This window comes from Rhinolophus sinicus, chromosome 7 (genome assembly GCF_057876585.1).
Source record: "Rhinolophus sinicus isolate RSI-liver-muscle chromosome 7, RSI-T2T, whole genome shotgun sequence".
Taxonomy (NCBI): Eukaryota; Metazoa; Chordata; class Mammalia; order Chiroptera; family Rhinolophidae; genus Rhinolophus; species Rhinolophus sinicus.
Genome location: NC_142507.1, coordinates 9,420,283 through 9,440,487, shown reverse-complemented (window position 1 = coordinate 9,440,487; position 20,205 = coordinate 9,420,283). Strand labels below are relative to the sequence as shown.

Below are 20,205 nucleotides of genomic sequence, written 5' to 3'. Positions count from 1 at the left end.
ATTTTATCACATTTACCCTCATCTACCACCACCCCCACTTACCCTCTGGTAACCTCTAAACTATTGTCTGTGTCTGTGAATTTTTATTTCTTCATTTCTTTGTCTTGTTCCTTTGTTGCTTTCAGTTGTATATCCCACATATCAGTGAAATCATATGGTTCTTGACTTTTTCTGTCTGACTTTTTTCTCTTAGCATAATAATCCCAAGATCCATCCACATTGTCAAGAAGCTGTGGTATATATACACAATGGCTTGCTCCTAATACGGCGGAAGTGACCGTGTATGAATTCCAAGTGGTGGGGAGCAGAATATGCCACCCCAGAGTGTGCCACGTTGACATGTAGATTATTTTCAGCTAAAGACAGTTGAGGCTCAGGAAGAGCTTATTGCCTCCCCCTTAACTGCCTAAAAGAATTCAGATAGGCGGCCTATACCAGGGAGAGAGCTATTACCAGAGATAACTTTTTATATCAGAAACTTATCTTCATGGCGTGGCAAGCATTTGTTTACCAAACATTTGTTCTCCTGTCTTCCTATGAATTGTCTTCACCCCCTTGAAGACCCAGGTCCCTAGCTCAGGATGGTATATAATCTTCAGTTACCTGACTGCAGGGGAATGTCCTATTTTTATGGGGCTCCCATACATATGCTATTTCTTTTTCTCCTATTAGTCTGTCTCATGTCAATTTAATTATTAGACCAGCCAAAGAATCTAGCATGGAAGAAGGGAAAAGTTTTCTGTCGCTACACAAGACGAGGCCATAAGAGGATTTGTGACATCCTCCTAACTCTTGCTCTTGGATCCCTGTTCTGGGGGCAGCCAGATGTCCTGTCGTGAGGACAGTCAATCAGCCATGAGGAGAGGTCTGCATGACGAGGAACCGAGACTTCCTCCCAACAATCATGTGAATGAGCCGCTATTGGAAGTGGGCCTTGCAACCCTAATCAAGCCTTTATAGATCAGGAGTCAGCAAAATGCAGTGCATGGACCAAATCCCTGTGAGGAGGCACTCAAGTCTAGAATGGTTTGACAGTCTTAAAAGGAGGTGAAGAAGAAGAAGGGCATGGATATGGATAATCATCTTCCTCATCATCCTCATCATCATAATTGACAGAGACTGGTGGAGCCCACCAAGTCTAATGTATTTGCTGTGTGCTGACCCTGCTTCAGTGACTGCAGCTCTGGACGACATTTTGATTGCAACCTCAGGAGAGACCCAAACCAGAATCCCACACCCAAGCTGCTCCTGAATTCTTGACTCTCATAACTGGTTGAGACAATAAATGTGTACTATTATTTTAAGCAGCTAGGTTTTGGGGTAATATTTTACACAGCAATAAATAGATAGCTAACAACTGGCTATAATATGAACTCCATTTTGTCTTGGCTGTCAGTGGCCCACATTTTCCCCACCGACATTCTACTTTGAAGAACGTCATACAATCTGGATTTAATTGATTTCTTCTTAAAGATTAGATTTAGGTTAAACATTTTGTCAAGAACAGTATATCAGTGTTATTTGATTCCCAGCTATCTTTCCTGCTTTCCCATTAGGTCTCAGATTAGGCATTGCTTCTGCAAGAAATTCTTCTCTGAGCCCTTTTCTACCTCCGGTATACAGAATTTGTCTTTGTCATACTCTCATACAACAAGGTGTCTTTCTCAAAGTGCTTTCCCCATCACACATACCTAAGTGTAAATATTGAGCTAATATCTGTTGCACCTACAGTGTACTCTGCACGATCACAGATGATATCTGTTTCACCTAATATTAGTACTGCCCTTGGAAAAGTGTAGATTCATAACAAATAATGGTTGAATCAATACATTTGTAAATAAAGTCATGGATTTGTATCTATTGTATCCAGTTGTTCAAATATGCACGTTAATTTTACCTAGCACTCACTGGATGCCTGCTATGTGCTAGGCCTGTGTTAACATTTAAAAAAAAAAAAGGTGTAGTACAATGAATTATGTAATGGTCATTTATTAATTAATTGACTATTCAACAAATTGTTTTTGAGTGTCTAAAATGTGTGCCCTAAATTTTGCATTAAGGACTTAGACTGGTAGCTACGTAGTTGATGCAATTACGTGCCTCAAATCCTTTATGCAACACGATGAGCCATAATTTGTTTAGTATGTTTTAAAGCCCTCAAAAAGGAACTCTAAAATTGGCAAGAAAACAATTGTGAGAAGTTCTAAAAATGTGTGGCTTTAATTCTCCTGCCAGTGTAGGTTAAAGGGAGACAGAAACTATGATCTCTGTGCTTGTTCTACAGGATCTGGGGGACTTGAAAAGGGTATCTTTGATTTATGGAAAAACTGATTTGTTTAGTTGAGCAAAGATATTTATGAATTTTATGGTAGAAGACTCTGAGCACAGATGGTCAGAGAAACAAAAGAGATGAACATGGAGAGTTTAATGGAAGGCATTGAAATTGCTAAGTTGGGAAGGGTTGTTTTGGTTCCAAATGTAGCACTGAAGCAAATGCATCAGTGCAGGACCACATTTATCAACTTAACACATGCTTGTTGTGTGGCTACATCCCACTTGACTGTACCGAGCATCCCCACTCAGTGGAATTGGCTGGAACCTCTTTTTTGTTTATTTTTGGATGTGAAAATCTGTGCCCGGTGCTCAAAAGTTCCTCTGGGTATATCAAGCCTATCAATTACCAAGAACAAGCAAAGGAGAAAGGAGGTAAGACAGCAAATGACAAAAGACCCAGAGCCTCTTCCCCTTAAGGCACTGCTCTCCAGTCAGCATGGAGGAACTAAGGGTGGACAGGATGGTGGGCCACCTGCCGTGACTCTGCCGTCTGAAGAGGGTTTTTTTATTTTCTTCTTTCCCTTGGGTTTAGTCAAGCAGTAGGGTGGATAAGGCAACTCACACTTGATACTTTCTTTTTCATAATTTATACAGATGAAGTCAGATCAGCAGACACATCCATTGAGGAGGAGAAAATGGTTCAAACAAAAGAGGCAACATGTTCATAACATGCTAGGCACTATTTTACCACAAAGGCAGGTGGGTATTTCTCTTTTCGCATACACACACATACACACACACTCACACTCACACACTTATGTACCATAGCCAAGTTATTGAAGTGACATGCAAAATAAAAATTGAAAGACGCTACCTGTAAGCTTATTAAAACTGAGCTAGAATGTTAAACCTCTTATGTCCTAAATCTTCTTCAGTATAACAAAAATAAACATCTCAGAGGACAGGAGTTTGACTGTTGGCTATAGTAAAAGAAAAGAAAAAAATATATATATATATTATAAAGTTGAGAGTAAGGTCAGATAGAAGCTTAGATTATTCTTGGTCAACAACTTAATAATGTATTTAACCAACTCTATAAACCAAGGTCAAGAACCATGAACTTTATAGAATTCCTTACTGGATCTGGGTATTGCTCACTTATGTGTTGGAGTGGATTAAAAGCCTTAAGCTAAATAAAGTGCCTTGGGAAGATTCTTCCATCTCCAGAACTACACAGGGACTGTTATGGAAGAGTGAGTGCTAGTCCCTGTTTTTTTCTGTTTTTCTTTTTTCTCACTCCATTCAACCCTATGGGTGGAACTCAAAGTGTAGTCAATCCCTTTTTTAAAATCTCTAGTGTTCTCAAGATATTAAACTCAGTCGTGTCATGCATCCCATTTCAAATTCATGTCTCCTTTTTAATATATTGCCATCCAATTCCATTTTTTTTAACCTTCTCCTTTTTATAGTTGTCAATGCCAGATGAAAAATCGTGATAGCTAATATTAATTGAGCATCTTCCACATACCAGAGGTAACGCTGAATGTTTTTGCATATGAGGTGGATATAATCTCATTCCATGTATTCAAGCATGCAAGAAATATTTTATATCTTTATCTTAAATAAACCAATTTAATATATTTTTTTAATGCCCAGTCCTCTGGCTGGCAGGAAATTTAATGTTATCCAGTCTCGGGCTTTCTCCCCATCAATCCCAGGATACTGTTCTGAGATCACATGAGGAAACAGAGTGCAGAGACCCTTGTTCATCCATCATATATTCAGAGGTTCCCACTGAAACATCGAGCAGCCTCGCTAACCTCAAGCCTTCTCGGCTCTAGTAACACTCAGCTGCTTCCAGGCTCCTTTGGGACTACAAAGAACCATTGTGAGATTTCCTGGGGTCTCGTCAGCCTGCACCCACCTTGTAGCCGTTCCTTTCTGTGGGTTTGCTGCCTCCATGAACGCTGCCAGAAAGCAGTATGAACGCCTCCTGTTTTCAGAATCTGCCCCTCCAGCAGTCACAGGGTATTTGTGTCAACTGAGAGTATCTCGTCTTTCTCCGAGTTTTTCCAGATCCTTTCCTTTTCCACACGCATCTTTCTTCCATCTCCTTCCTCTATAAAACCTTGAAGGTCTCCTATGAGCTTGAGCTTTTGGAAAAATCAGTCCAGATAGAGTTGCTAGCTACTTCTGCTTCATTCCTTCCCTCACACCTGCCTGGAGGTCAAGGGACCTAAGTCCCATAGGAATGGGTCAGAGGGTAGAGGAAGCAGAGGTCATGACACACCGAAGGAGGAAAAAGGGGTATCTCAAAATAGGCAGCCTACTATTATGTCAGCAGAACAATCCAATGAGATGTGTTACCCTCTCAATTTTATAATTAGGAAAACTGAAATGCAAAGTGGTTACCCACGTCCCACAACTATTAAATAGCAATATGTTCCATCACACTCATGACATTCTTTGTAAATAGGTTATATCATAGACTGTAGAATATTTATAAGCATCTAATTTACTTGGACTATTATACTCGTAAGTGTCTAATTAGGTTTTTTATTATCATTATGGAGAGAAACATCCTCAGTGTTGTTTGAAACTGACATATAGATGTATGTGTTAAATGCTTTTGCTCTTAAAAAAAAACTTCTCCTCAAGAACTTGACGCAGATTGTATTAACTCTACCAGTATCAACCCAGGAACAAGTATGTTCAACCGCTTGACAAGTTTTCATACTCAGAGGATTTGAACACGACCCGTCACTCAGTGGGGCATTGCTTGCCACGACTCTCCTGCCTGCTGGATTTCTGACATTTAGGCATTTTGACAACATGGAGCCTTTAATTGGCCTCTTTGCAAGTCCTGCTCCTTTTGGCATTAATTGCTAATTAATAAAAGCATGAAAATGTCAGTATGTCAGCATAGGAGCCAATATCTTGACGTTGAGGAATTAGGTAGAAACACAGCGCTTAGATTTGGAATAGGAAAAATGAAAAAATTCAACAGGTTCCAACATCCCTTCTTTAAACTCGCCCTGAAGTGGTTGGAGAGTCAACTTTCCCAGGACCCTCAGGGCCTTTCCTTCCCCGAAAGACTTGGGTCAGAGGGTTCTGCATGAGCAAAATGCCAGGTAACGCTTGCCACATCTTGCCTGGCACCCACTCGCTGCCAGAAGTGAGGGGAGATGTACTGGACCTGACATCTTTGTCGACCTTAGGGTACTTTAAGCACAAATGTAAATATAGCATATCACACTTGAATGGTCTCATTACTTACGTTGCTGGCACCTGGGATAAGATTTGAGCTTGGCCTTGAAAAAGGGGAGAAGCTTTCTGCTCTAGTCAGGGTTCTCAGAGAGCTTCAAACTGCAGTGGCAAGCAGGAACCTTCTGGAAGGAATGGACCCTCCAAATTCTTTCAATTCCCACTTGCTAGCATAACTCCTGTAAATATAACCCTTTGGGAACTTCATGAGGAAGGATAGGCTTGCAAACGTTTCTCTTCACTGATGTCCACTAAATACCAGGCTGGACCATCACTGAGAGATCAGATTGTAAAAATGAGGGAAGCCACAATTCTTTCTCCCCCTGCTCAAAAGTTTTTGTTAAAGCAAAAACAAAATAAAACAAAAACAAATGCTACCAAAAACAAAAACTGAATTACAATGGAAGGAGAGGGTCTAACATTTCTTGAATGTGGTGTATATTCTAAAAACATTGGTTTGACATGGGCTCGCTTCTGTCGTCTTGCTTAGAGCGCAGCCCACTTCCAGGTCTGAGGTACCTGAAGACCTTCTCACTGTTGCTAAGGGACAGTGGGTCGTGGGCAGAGCTGACTGTCTCAATTTTCCACTTTTCTTTTCTATAACTATACTTATTTGAGAATATTTTTACAGAAAAATAGCAAAGATTATAGAAATACTTTCCTTATACCCCTCACTCAGTTTCCCCTGATGTTTTTCACATTACCATGGTACGTTTGTACGTTTGTTGATACATATGAGGTCAGACAATTAAGGTCACGAACTCATCCTAGAAAAAGTGCTGCATACGTCATTGATGAATATCACTACGGTCACCTTCCAAGTACTCCCCTTAGGAAGCTATGCACTGATGCCAGTGCCTAGTCTACCTTTCAAAGCAATTTTGGAACTCTTTTTCTGGAATGGCCATCAGAGCTGTCATCGTATTTCTCTTTATGTCCTGAATGTCATCGAAATATCTTCCTTTCAATATTTCCTTTATCTTCTGGTAAAGAAAGAAGTCATTGGGGGCCAGATCAGGTGCGTAGGGAGGTTGTTCCAATACAGTTATTTGTTGACTGGCTAAAAACTCCCTCACAGACAGTGCCATGTGAGCTGGTGCATTGTCGTGGTGCAAGAGCCATGAATTGTTGGTGAAAAGTTCAGGTCGTCTAACTTTTTCACGCAACCTTTCCAGCACTTCCAAACAGTAAACTTGGTTAACTGTTTGGTACAAATTCATAATGAACAATCCCTCAGATATTAAAAAAAAAAAAAAAAATAGGTTAACAACATTGGTGAAACAAGTTCACAAACTTAATTGTCAGACGTCCTGTTTTTAAAACTCTAAACTTAATTGTGACGCCACTAGCTTTTCCACGGCTGTCCTTTTTCTGTTCCAGGTAGCATGTTGCATTTAGTTCTCACATCTCCTTAGTCTTTTCTGATCTATGACAGTATCTCAGTCTCCTTGTTTTTCATGACTTGGACAATTTTGAGGAGCAGTCTTAGGTATTTTGTAAAATGTCTCTCAATTTGGGTTTGTCTGACGTATTTTCTTATGATTCGACTGGGATTATGGGTTTTTTGGAAGAAAACCGCAGAGGTGAGGTGCCCTGCTCATCCTATGTTGTCAGGAGGTGTTTAAGGTATTTGCAGAGGTGTTTGATAGCAGCAGGTTATAACATGGGGATGGTAACTTTAATCGCTGGGTTAAGATAGTGTTTACCAGGTTTCTACAATGTGGAATTACTATTACTCTCATTCCATACGTGTTCTTTTGAAATGAGTCAGGAAGTCCAGTCCACACTCAAGGAGGGACGGGATTAAGCCCCACCTCCCAGAGGAGGAAGGAATATCTACGTGTATTATTTGGTATTCTTCCTTAAGGAAGAGTTGTCCCTTCTCACTACCTGTTTATTTAGCCAGTCATTTTTAGAAAGCATTATACACTCATATTTATTTTATCCTTCAGATTATACATATATATACATATACATATATATGTTTTGTGTATTTTTTCCCCCTCAGCTTCAGCCATTGGGATCTCTTTCATGTTGGCTCTTGTGTCCCTTTGATGTGTTCCATCTGCCTGTTTTTTGAGCACTTCCTTACCTTCTGGCGTTGCAAGATGTTCCAGGATCATGTTGTATTTTTTCCCTGTCCCAGTCCTAGAATCAGTCATTTCTCCAACAAGCCTGTTTTTTTTTTTTTATTGCAGAATGATATTTAGAAACCAAGATCTGGGCATTGGGTGAGCTCACTTCTTCTGGGGTTCACTGCTTCTAAGCCCTCTGAGCTGACAGATCTTTATGTGTGTATGTGTGTGTGCGTGTGCGCGCGCGCATGTGTGTATCCACATATACTCACCTATTTACAATGATTTCTAGATCCATTTGTATAGTTATTAAGATAAACAGGACTTTTTATTGATCACTTCGATTCTAATATAGTCCTATAATATTCATTATATTCTTCCCCCTTGTTTATCTATAATCTCTCTGTTTGAGGGTGGGAAACTTAGTTCCCACCATCCACAATTCATATGCTTATTTGTTCAACCTCAATATACTTTGCTTTTTGAAGTGGAGAAAAATGAGAATAGCTCAGATTATCAAAATAGAGAAGAGAATTGAAGTAGCAGTCTGTGTGATTAATGAAACACTGGACTTTTAACCTCCCCGCAATACAATGCACCGTTAAAAAAAATAGTTAAACTCTGTATTTTTATAATGCAAAAGAAATATTCATTTCTAACTCATGAGATCATTTATGAGAATTTGAATGAGAAAACCCATTTAACGATTTTAGTAAATTGTAAGTATGGAATAAATACTAGCTGTTATTACTAAAAATAAGAACCCAAACTGTTAAAATGGAATTCTTGTACATTTATATTCTTATTCATTTATATTAAAAATATAATTTTCTCTTCTACATAAAAATACCTGAGATCCTCATTTAGAACAAATGGAAAATGGGCTTTGAGACCAAAATGGTAGGGATGGCCAACGGTACAGAAAAATAATGCTACCAGTGAGGTGATCGCTCTGCCTCTGGGCTGCCCTTGGTGGCTGGCTCTCCCTAAGACAAGGTGACCTGAGGCTTATGGGAAACCGAAAAAGTATCACTCAACGGAAGTTCACTGAGCACAATTCAGGAGTTAATGCAACCCTTGGAAATTAAGCCCAGCGCCGATGAAGACGGCCCCGGCACAACTTACTAAAGATGAAAAAAAAAAGGAGTCTTATTTTTCCAGAATAGAGGTGCTGTCTCCCACTCAGCAGTGTGCAAATGCAAAAAGCCAAAGATATGAAAGAGATTAAAATAGACCCACAGAAGATGGAAAAACAAGAGCAGATAAGATAGCCTCCAACAGCACCCTCTCTCCTGTAAGCGAAGCCGTAAAGACCCCATAGCCAGCAGTCTCAGGATGCTACAATGTCTGAAGGTCAGCAACGCTAAAAGTGTGGTCAGGGGCCCACTGCTGTGAGGGTCTTATAATCGGCTGAGAATGGATACAAAATGCACATCCTTGCTTTAGTTTTCATCAGTTAGATGATATGCATTTCTATGGATGTTCCTTTTACATGCAATTAAGTCACTTTCAGGGAGCTTATTGGATTATTAAAGATTACAGAAACTAAAATTAGCACATCTTAAAGTTTAGTTTGGCTGCCATACAAAGCTCGGCAGTGGTACAAAATTCCTACTGTGTACATGCACACCCAGATAGTCGGATTTTGCAGTTGGATTATTTTCTGAAAGGACCATTCATTCTGAGTGCATTGTGGATGTGATCTGAAGGAGAGCAGAATATGCCACCCCCAAAATGTAGCATGCTGGCATGTGGATTATTTTGAGTTGAAAGCAGTCAAGACCCAGCAGACTCAGGCAAAGCTTTTTACCTCCCCCATAACTGCCTAAAATAATTTAGAAAGGGGGCCTATACCAGGAAGAGAGCTATTGCCAGAGATAAATAACTTTTTCGTCTGAGACACTTATCTGCATGGCAGGGCAAATATTTGTTTACCAAACATTTCTTCTTCTCACCTTCCTGTGAATTGCTTCCCCTCTTGAAGCCTTGGCTGCCTTTGGGTCTCATATCTTCGCAGGACTCTCATTTGTGCAAAATTCAGTATGTTTTTCTCCTGTTAATCTATCTTTATTGTAGGGAGTCTCAGCCACGAACCTAGGAGGGTAGAGGAGAAATTATTTTTCCTCCCTACATGTCTTAAATTGGTCATGTTTTTCATTCACAGCTACTCTTGCTTTTTAATTACAAACACTCCAAGTTTAGTTTCTTCACTAAAAGTTGAGTTAGGGATTATTTGTTTAATCCTACAAAGGAGTGCTGCATGCTCCCATAAACATTACTTGGGGCCTACAATTCATATTTGCTTTATTTAACCATACATCATTCACTCCATATTGTTAAACCAGAAACACCCAATAGTTGCCAGTTTTGATTCCCTAAAAAAGTAGATGTGCTTAGACCATTGCACTTAATTGTTCCCACACAGCATTTTTTTTTTTTTAATGAAAAGTAGAAACAGGTAAGTGGTGAGGCTTTTACACTAAATTAGTAGGTCACAGACGAAAATAAGTGAGGTGGGGTTGGTGCATCACATTTCTGCTTCATCAACCACATTTCTGCTATGTTAATGTGATGTATCTTCCTGTAGCTGGTCAATCGGTATGGTGATGCCTCCCAACTATTTATGCATCAAAAGATTTAACACTAAAGAAATGTACTTAAGTAATAGAAAAGTAGCAATTCTTTGATTGCGTCTGTCTCTTTCTGACTGATGAAGATTCTTGCCAGGTTTGTCTTATGAAAGCAGTAGGCTTTTTCCTAATATTTAATACTAGTTATTGTTGAGGAATAGTTTTAAGCCTCCCAATCACTCCAGGTCCTTTTTTTTTTAAGAGATGAAACTGAAAGATATGACATTCTTCTCTCTTCCGTCTGTTCTTGGGAGTCTATGTCTTTTCTCCTCAATTTGATCTCTTATATGAAAACATTTACCGTCCTCAACATACACCTCATTCTCTAATTTAGATCTTTCATAACTTAGAAGAGCTGAGCCAGTTCTCCTTCAAGGATAACTTCTGAATCCACTGAACTATTTCAGTTGTGACTGATAGAACTATGTCACAACAATGTCTTATTTCAGATTCTCCCCTGAACTGAGCCTGACACAGGAACTCAGATGCAGTTGGCTTGGGGGTGATCCCAGGAAACAAGAATGAGAGAGAAAGAAGAGAGAGAGAGAGAGCTGGACAGGAGGAAAAGCCAAGAAAAAGATGAGGTATCTACTGAGATCAGATTCCTCTGGAACCTCCGAGAACTGTCAAGCCAAAAGATAGGAAGTGGGGCTCAGCCACTATTCCGGTCCCCACTGGTGGAGGGCTGCATCCAGAGACATTAGCGCCCTCCTACTTCTGAATGAGAAAGCTCCGATTGCTTCAGGGAAGATCTGGAAGCAGAGAGCGAAAGATACCGAGGCTAGGCTCAGTGTACTTCTGCGTTCCCACTGAACTGTACCCCCAGCTGCAGCTGAAGTCAGAGGGAGACTACAGGGTGCTTTGGGGGCAGCAGGGCCATATGCTACAGCTGCCCTAGAAGTGCTCTGTGTCATTGTATGGAGCCAGAGTCATTCTACTTCAGCTGGTACTCTCTTCCTCCTCTTAGGATGCTTACTTGTTTCATTCTCACATCAGCGTAGCTAAAGAGACCAATCTACTCCAAGGATAAGGAAACTATCATGATATTAAGTGATTTTTTTTTTTTAGATTACATACCCTATCAATTAGAAAAAGAGAAGTTAATCCAAATATATGTCTATTAGGTATAAATTATAGACATGTACTGTCCCACTAATATATAAGCAGTACAAAATAAATTAAATTAGCAAAGTTTGAGTAAATAAATTCGAATCATTTTTTCCATCATCAATATATCATCCAAAATACTCCCACTGTGGAGACTATAGATTTTGATATTTATATATACTTTTTTTTAAAAAAATGATTCTCATCTAGAAGAAGGAGGACGCTCACATCTCTGGAATCCACCCTCAACCAGTGGGGACCAGGACAGTGGTCGAGCCCCATTTCCTATCCTTCGGACTGACAATTCTCAGAGATTCCAGGGGAATCTGGTCTCAGCAAATACTTAGTCTAAAGTAAGAAAGTTGAGGTTGCACTGTTTAACTCCTGTTTAAATTTGTTTGTGCCTGGTTACTAAAGACCACCAATAAATTTCATTTGCATGAAGCTCCTTAGTGTTATAAGCTTCATACATATATCCTAATTCCTTTATTCCCTGGTAAGGAGATTCTGGTAAAAAGAAGTATACTTTTCTATTCATTAGATTTACTGTCTACCCTGAAACCAAAGCCATAACCATTCATCAGGTTTGGATAGATATTCTCCTCTTAATATATGAATGAAATGAAAGCACACTAATTATATTCTTGCAATGGTGCCAATGTATGCAAGTAATTAAATACTCAGTTTCAAGTCTCAGAAGGAAGTTTTAGCCATTTCAGGCACATACTAGAAATAGTCACTAATAGTCAAGCTTATTAAGAGGTAAATTTCCATGTTTTTATGAAAAAAAAATGAACATGAGCAATGAACATGAATTGTTCACTCTATATAAATATATCTTGTTTTATCAGTGATGGAAATTGCTCATTAAGCTTTATCGTAGAGACCAACTCTAAAACGTAAACTTACCTGATGGAGAGTGGATGGGAAATATAAGCTGACCTTGTTAATTGTTTTATAACCAGTTTCCCTACTCTGTCCCTCATCTCAAAATTAATACATTTTTTCTTTATTGTTCATTTTGGGTTTTGTGACTGCTTTGTCCTAGTCGCCTTTGTTTTCATCTTTTTTTTTTTTCTATCTTCTGGTATTTAGCACTGGCTTTGGCATGATTTTTCCATGGCATGTCATTTTTTAGAGGTTATATTTAAGAAATGAACAATACATCATATTTATCTTTTGATATCTTTAGCCCCTGTTGATTATGAGTGATAATTAATGTTAACTCAATTTATTATGGAATTTGGTCTAAAACATATTTGCAGGCCTTCTTCACTTTGTTTCAAGCTAATAGTTTATGTTAGCAGATGGCAGGATTTTCCAGCATTTAGATCCCATTATGGAAAATACTCACAAAAGCATGAATTTAAATTATGAAATTATATTTAAGTCGGTGGTAATAAAGCAGTGTTTGTACTGATTTAGAGCCCATGTTTCATAGGGTTAGGCAAGACAATTTAATCAGACATTATGAAATAAGGGGACGGAAAAGGAAGACGATATTGGGGACTCAGTGGAGTGCAGAGCTTTTTGAGATTATTATTAAAATATCCCTTTCCTTTTTTATCACTGTGTTTCCAGCCACCACGGAGACACACACTGTGGTTACCGCCTTTGTCCATCATGTTTCAGGAGGAGAGGTGCTTGTGGGGAGGGCAGGTCCCGGTGAGAGGGATGAGACCACATGTGTACCTGCAGGAGGGGGAGTGGCTGCTCCTGGACATGCGAGGACCAGTACTGGACACACCACATCTATTGCTTTTATCTTGAGCAATTCTGTAAACCCCTGGAGGTTATCTCAGCGGTGAATATTAGAGAGGTTGAAAGCGAGGCTGGCGGCTTTAGCGAGATTGTCTGGATTTAAATGCCAGCTCCATCACTTCCAGCTCGATGATTTTGGACACGTTACCAAATCTCTTGGTGCCTCAGTTTCCTCTCCTGTAAAATGGGAATAGTCAGAGTACTTATCTTGTAAAGTTGCAATGAGGATTAAATTACTTACATATTCGCAAATGCTTTCAAAAGGGGCTAGAATTTTACAAATGGGTGTTTTGTTAAATTAAAAAGTGCAATAAGTGAAATATTACTCTTCTCTTTAAAACCTTCTAATCCTTCTCATCTCACTCAGAGTGACACTCAGTCCTTCCCATGGTCTGTCCCATGGGATCTGTCCCCTGTTCTTGCATCTTCCAAGCCCCCTGGCATTACGTGAGGCCATGCAGCTGGCTTCTGGCCATGGCATGTGCCCTTCTAGGCTCGACTGGCAGTCACTCACCATCCTCGTTTGCTCGGGACTGTCCTGGTTTTTACACTGCAAGTCCCACATTTGGGAAACATCACTCCCATGCAAATGGGGCGTCAGTCACCCTGACCCTGGACTACAAAACCCTCATGTGATTCTTCATAGTCTCTTCTACCACATGCCGGATAGCACTGTCCAGGGTGACCTTGAAAGCTACGTGTTAAAGATGACGGAGTCCCATCAGCCTGGGCTTCTGATTGAATGAAGCAGAATGAAGCAGGGTTACTGCTGCTCCCACTGGACTTTATGTAAGAAAAAATAAATTTCTATTCTGATAAACCATTAAGATTTCATTGCATTAGCTTAACCAATAAACTAATTACCGTGCTGGTCATTCCTGCCTCCTCCCTGTTCCCTGAACAAAAGAAGCTTGCACTGCTGGTCACTGCCCAAAATGCTCCTTTCCAGACATCTGTGCAGCCAACTCTGTCCTCTGTCATCTGTAACCACTCTTTGCTTGACTATTGTTTTCTATCTCACCTACTGAACCAGTTTATTTAAAATAATCAACTGATTATCCTGCTCTCCTGTTTTTGTTCTTGCCAACGTATCACCTTCTATCTTTTACTGTATTGTTTACTTTCATTTCTTATGATTACTGTTTACTGTGTCTTGCCTCCCACCCACCCTCACTGCAGAATACAAGCTTTACAAGGGTTGAGAACTTTGTTTTGATCGCTGCATATCTCCAGAATCTAGAACATTCCTGACACAGAGTGGGCGCTCAGTAAATATTAGCGAAATGAATGAATTATTTCAATTTATTTCATTTTCAGAGTTTATTGAGTTGACAAAAATAAAACTAAACATCAAAATAACTTCCACCCCCAAGAAGTAATACATGTCATAGAATTTCAAAATCATGATTCCTTCCATTTCCAGAATATTATTATAGACTTTAGAAATTATACACAGAATAATCCATTTATTTATTGTTTCACAACAACATTTGCTTCCCAATTTCTCCAAACCAGAGACTCTAAATTGAATATGTCTAAAATCAAATATTCAAGTTGATCAGTGTCTTGGCCTTTGCAATTACCTTCAATACTGGTTAAGCTCCGCTATGCCTCAAATCATGTTCCTTTCTTGCTATAGACACTTCATCTCTTTCTGCCTCTCTGTACTCGTATCAGTGTTTGCATATCTTAGTAATTCTGGGTGTTAGAGACTTGCCAATATTTACCCTTATAAATTGTAAACTCTTCTGCAAGTTGGAGGCACTGCATCTTTGAGTAGGGTTTGGCTCTCCTATTGTTTCATTATCCAAAAATAAAGGACATATTTTTCATATTTAGCTTCTTACTTAGAGAAGGTATTGTGTAGCAGGCTTTTGTGGTGATAATTATGATGCAGAGATCCACAGGTCACAGCTTGTATCTTCCTTTCAACAAACAGAACATAGGGTATCACCTGGTCTACGGGCACTCTTGTTGGTCCAAGTTTCCAGCTAATCAGGATTTGGATTTGGCAGGAATAGCATCCCTGAGTGAGTGTTTTCAGAGTGCCTGGAGCTTTTGCATTCAAGGGAATGTTACCATGGAGAAAGTCCTCCATCCACTGATGTGATCGGTAGGATTCTGGAAAAGATTAAACAAGCCACCACTGCATAATTCCATTGTTTATTTATATACCTCAGAGAATGGTTTTAGAACTGCTCTTATTACCGAAGGGTGCCTATTCAGAGATGCTGCCTAGTGAGAGATACATTTTGAATAACTAGTTATAGACGATCTCATCCCAAATCTTCCAGAATTAATTTTTTATCATTTATTTTGAACTGATTTGCCTAGGAACACAACTATGCATCAAGAACAGGGCCAGGGTTGGGATGACATGTGAACAAGTCTCTGTGACCTCAAGGGCTTGCAGGCCAGAGTTGGGGATGGGATAAATAAACAAGAAAATGTACTTCAAACACCATCACGTGGTGTGGAAGAGGGACGTGCTGAGTACCTTAAGCCAGGTTTGGTTTGCCATAGGAGACTAGCAGATGGCAGGTCGTCAAGGTGACAGCACGTCCAGTGTGACAGGGAGACTGCCAGCAGTTCCATTGTGGTGGGTGGCTGTTAGGTAGGGAGTGAAGGAGACGGGGCTACAGGGGTGGAGATGGGGCTTCAGAGGGAAAGTTCTGCCTATTGTACAAAGGCATCAGAACTCTATTTGACCATAAGGAAAGTCACGAAAGGTTGTATGCAGGGGAGCGACACCATCAAATGTGCCCTTTTGAAAGGTCATGCTTCTGGAGAGGTGGAAGAATTTTGAATGGTTAAAAAAAATAAATAAAAGGCAGGAGGCCGAGAGACATATTCTGACGGGCTATCCTTCTAGATAATGCTGGTGACCTAAAAAATAGTTATAGACAAGATAATGGGGGGAAATAGAATACAAGCTGGATATGTGAATTGGTGGTGCCATTCAACAAGCCTGGGAACATTACAAGACTTCATGAAATCAGTTTGGGAGACTTTAAAAAGTTTGAATTATTGGTGGGATGACGGAATAGATACCCATCTTCCTTTTGTCAGTTTCATCTTTCTTAGTCTTGTTAAAATTCCAAACAAGAGAGAAAAAACATAATTTCTTTATTTCAGAGGCAACCTTGTAAATAATTGAAACAATCGGTTTCTTGAATATAGGGTGGTGCTTGTCCATAAAAGCATCTGAACCTAGTGTTTTGTTTGTAAGGGAATTTTAACTATTAATTCAATTTCTTTAATGCCTATGTGTATTTTCAGATTTTCTATTTCTTCTTCAATTTTTTGGTAAATGACAGTTTTCTAGAAATATATAAATTTCAATTAGCTTTGCAAAATTCTTGGATTAAATGGTTTTACAATATTATTTAATTGCTTTTCAACCTCTGCTGGATCCATGGCTATGTATGCTTTGTCATTTCTAAAGTTATTTGTCTTTCTTTACTGCTCCATATCATCATAGGTTTGTATTTTATTCATTTTTCAAAAAACAAAAAACAGTTTTTTATAGGCTGATTTTTTTTATAATTATCTTTATTTATCATTACAGTGAATTTTAAATCTCAATTTCTAAAAACACTTCGAAGTTATCCTATACATGGTGCGAAGTGCTAGTTTTATCTCTGTTTTCTCTGTATAAGTAATGCTGCCCAATTATAGACTAGTATCCTTTTATAGTTATTTCAAGGGTTGGAAAAGTTGTTAGTAGATTGAATGCAAATATTTATAGTACAAATTATCTGTAGTATAATCATCTTCCATGCAGCCTGTAATAATCTTGACAAATTTAGGTAAGTTCTTAGACTAATTCAAAACTCCTAAATATCATTTTTTGAATAAATATTTACCTGTCAAAGAGATGTTTCTCTCTATAGTACTGGGAACTTAATAATAACCATATATGTTTTAACACACATAGAGCTATGCTTCTTTTGTTATGGTAAGTGTCACTGCTCTATATTAGTGCTGCACAGTATGAAAAAATGCATGAGATGAGAATATTTATTGAAAGTAGATGTTTGAAGATAACTATTTTGAGATTGTTACAACATATCATCATCCGCATTAATAGTGGTTGTGTCTGAATCAGAGAGAACATTACCAATCATACAGCTATCACTAAAAATTATTTTAAAAAACATTTAAATATTTTATGGTTTTACATTCATTATTCATATTTTTGTATATATTTAAATATCATGCTCTAATCATGACTCACTAGTTTAGTTTCTTCATTATATAGTCTCAAGTGTTATACTGTTGTAGGTTGTTCTCATTACTTTAGCTCAAATATTTACATTGAAGGATCTCTCTCTTTTTTTTTTTAGTTCCCTAAAGTGTATAGTAACTTCAATTAGTATTCTTGAGTTTTATAAAATGTAGAAAATACGACAGGCACACAAATAATTACAAGGGTTACAACTGGTAATTTTCTACCTTATGCACAAAACAACGTAATTTCCTTTCTGTTTTGCCTGGAAAAACAGGAAAGATAGGACATGTTACTGTATTTTATATAATATTTCTAAGATATAAGTGTATCGTAGGTGAAAGTACTCTGTATTTCTCAGCTTAATTTACTTTATCACTAAAATCTGATTATAATCAACTGATTGATTAAGGATTACTCAACATGTAAATGAACAATGAAAGTCATTTTATGTTTTATTCTATATCTATAAAGTATTTTTTCAAAACACATAGAATCATTTTCCATTTCTGCAACATATTGAAAATTACAAAATTTATATGCACAAAGTCATTTGATAAGTTGAGAAAACAATTTTTTCTGTGAAATTAACACGTTAGTCTTATCAGAAAGGAAAAAAATGAGGTGGCAAATGTGGATATGTGAATTTAAGATCCCCGAATATGTTCTTTTATACAAAGTAGGCCCTCTTTGCCCAAGACAAAACATACAAATTAAACTCCCTGGGATTAAACAAGACATGTAGGAGATTTTTAAAAATACATTAGATGGGATAAAAAGAAAATTAGACATTTCAGAAAAGATTGGTGAATTTAAAAACATAGCAATAGAAAGTATCAAAGAATTTTAAAAGCCTCAAAAAAATGAACAGAGCATTTGTGAGCTGTGCAGCAACTTAAAGTGGCCTGTTATCATGTAATTGGAGTCACAGAAGGGGAGGGAAGAAAGTAGAGGGCACAGAAAAGTATTTGAAGAACTAGCAGCCCCAAAATGCCATCGCCCTAGGAGCACTCAGCCTGACAGAGCACTGGAAGTGCCTGTGAAAGGCTCAGCTAACGCACCAACTTAGGGGTCGTGCTCTGTGCAGTTTCCCAGGATGCAGCTCACACACTGAAGCAACGGATGACATAGGGCGTGGAGGTAGGATCCGTGCATCTCACCATCATTCCCGGTGTCCCATTAGCAAAAGCTGTGTTTCTCATTTCCATTGGAGGTTATACAAATTAGAGTGTTGTTCGGTAAATATTCACTCCTTGCTCTCCCCTAGCCCACCCACACATACTCCATGGAAGGGTATAACCTAAAGCTAGATTGCTGCCATTCACTTTGAGAGCCTCATACCGGTCGACCAGAAAGCAATTACGCTGGCCAAGCAGTCAGCCCTATAATCGTGATGAGCTAAGGTTGATGCTACACAACCAGGCCAAGGAGGAGTATGCATGAAACACGACAGAGTCACCAGGTCGTCTCGTGGTGCTTCCATGTGCGTTATAACAGCAAGCAGGCGATTGCCACAAACAACGGCTGATAAAGGCAAGATACCCAAAGGCTCAGAGTCCTCGGGGATAAAGGTCTGTGTTCATCCACCAGGCGAACAAACTCAACTAGAGTGGCCGATGGAGTCAAAAATAAAGAATCTATAGAATGGGTGGTGAAAAGGGCAGATAATGGAATATCACGATGGCTACTCTGGAGCAACTGCAAAAGTAGGGACTGTAGATTTTCCAATGAACCCTCTGTCCTAAGCCATTGTTTTTGTTTTTAAGAGGGATTTTGACCACCTAGAAGAGCCAGTGACAGACTGAAATTAATGCGAAGCATGAAAGGATAAAAGAAGTAGACTGGTGTGAGTGGTTTCGGTCCACCCTAAATCCCATGATTGGTGTCCTTATACGAGGACAGAGAGGAAGATTTGAGACACAAAGAGGCTGAGGGAAGCAGCTACGTGAAGGCAGAAGAAGAGGTTGACGTTATGCTGCCACAAACCAGGAAACACCTGGAGTCACCAACAGCTGGAGGAGGCGAGGAAGGATTCTTCTCGAAAGCCTTTGGACAGGCCATGCCCCTGTGAGCACCTTGGTTTCAGACTGCTAACCTCCAGAACTGGAAGAAAATTAATTTTGTGCTCTTTTAAGCCACCAAGCTTGTGGCAATTTGTTGCAGCAGCCGTAGCAACCTAGTACAGGGGGAAAGAAGTCGAACAAGCCAGAATTACAAATACTTGAAAATAAATAGCTTGATCTCTGATATAATTTATAAAGTAGGGATAGTAACTGGTCACAGTGATTTCTTCTAGCCCAGAACATTCATGGATCTATAAAGCTATGCACCAAGTTGTTATCAGCTGTGTTTTGAAGGAACTAAGGAAAGCTGAGCAAGATGGAATTCTGATGTGCTCCCTTAGCCATGCTATTTCGAGGACCCCCCCCCCCCATGTATGGGTTGAGCATAGTCCCTGGGTCAATCTTTCCTCCCATAATGGAAATAGAAAAGTTTCCTTTGCTTTGTTCTGTGAAGTACATGTGGGCAATTGCCCTCAACAATTCAGCAAAGACTATTTGCTTCACAATAGTTAACACAATTTTTAAATATACAGGATAAAGAAATAGATTTCATTTTAGTCTTAATGCAACAGAGATCGAAGAAAATGGAAAATTCCAATGAGTGTAATTCAAGTATAAAGTACATACATAAATTAATTTAATAAGCAAATCTGCCTCCAGCCTTAACATTAGGTTTCAATTCTGCAGGTAGAATAATTAGGTTAAAAAAAATCATTTTTATTCACAAACATTTTTGGTTCTTAATTTTGTTAACCAAGCAGGAAAGCTGGAGGGAAAAGATTATTTTACTGGTTCTTAGGCAG

General features: G+C 38.9%; 1 long non-coding RNA gene across 2 annotated transcripts in view; it reads right to left on the bottom strand.

Moving 5' to 3' along the window:
* Positions 1-14,429: 14,429 nt before the first annotated feature.
* The window catches only part of LOC141568473 (uncharacterized), a 36,675-nt gene continuing 30,899 nt past the window's right edge, over positions 14,430-20,205 (bottom strand). The window contains exon 3 of one of the 2 annotated variants that reach the window (XR_012491617.2): positions 14,430-15,232. This is a non-coding gene — a long non-coding RNA (uncharacterized LOC141568473). The other variant, XR_012491614.2, reaches the window with a different exon arrangement.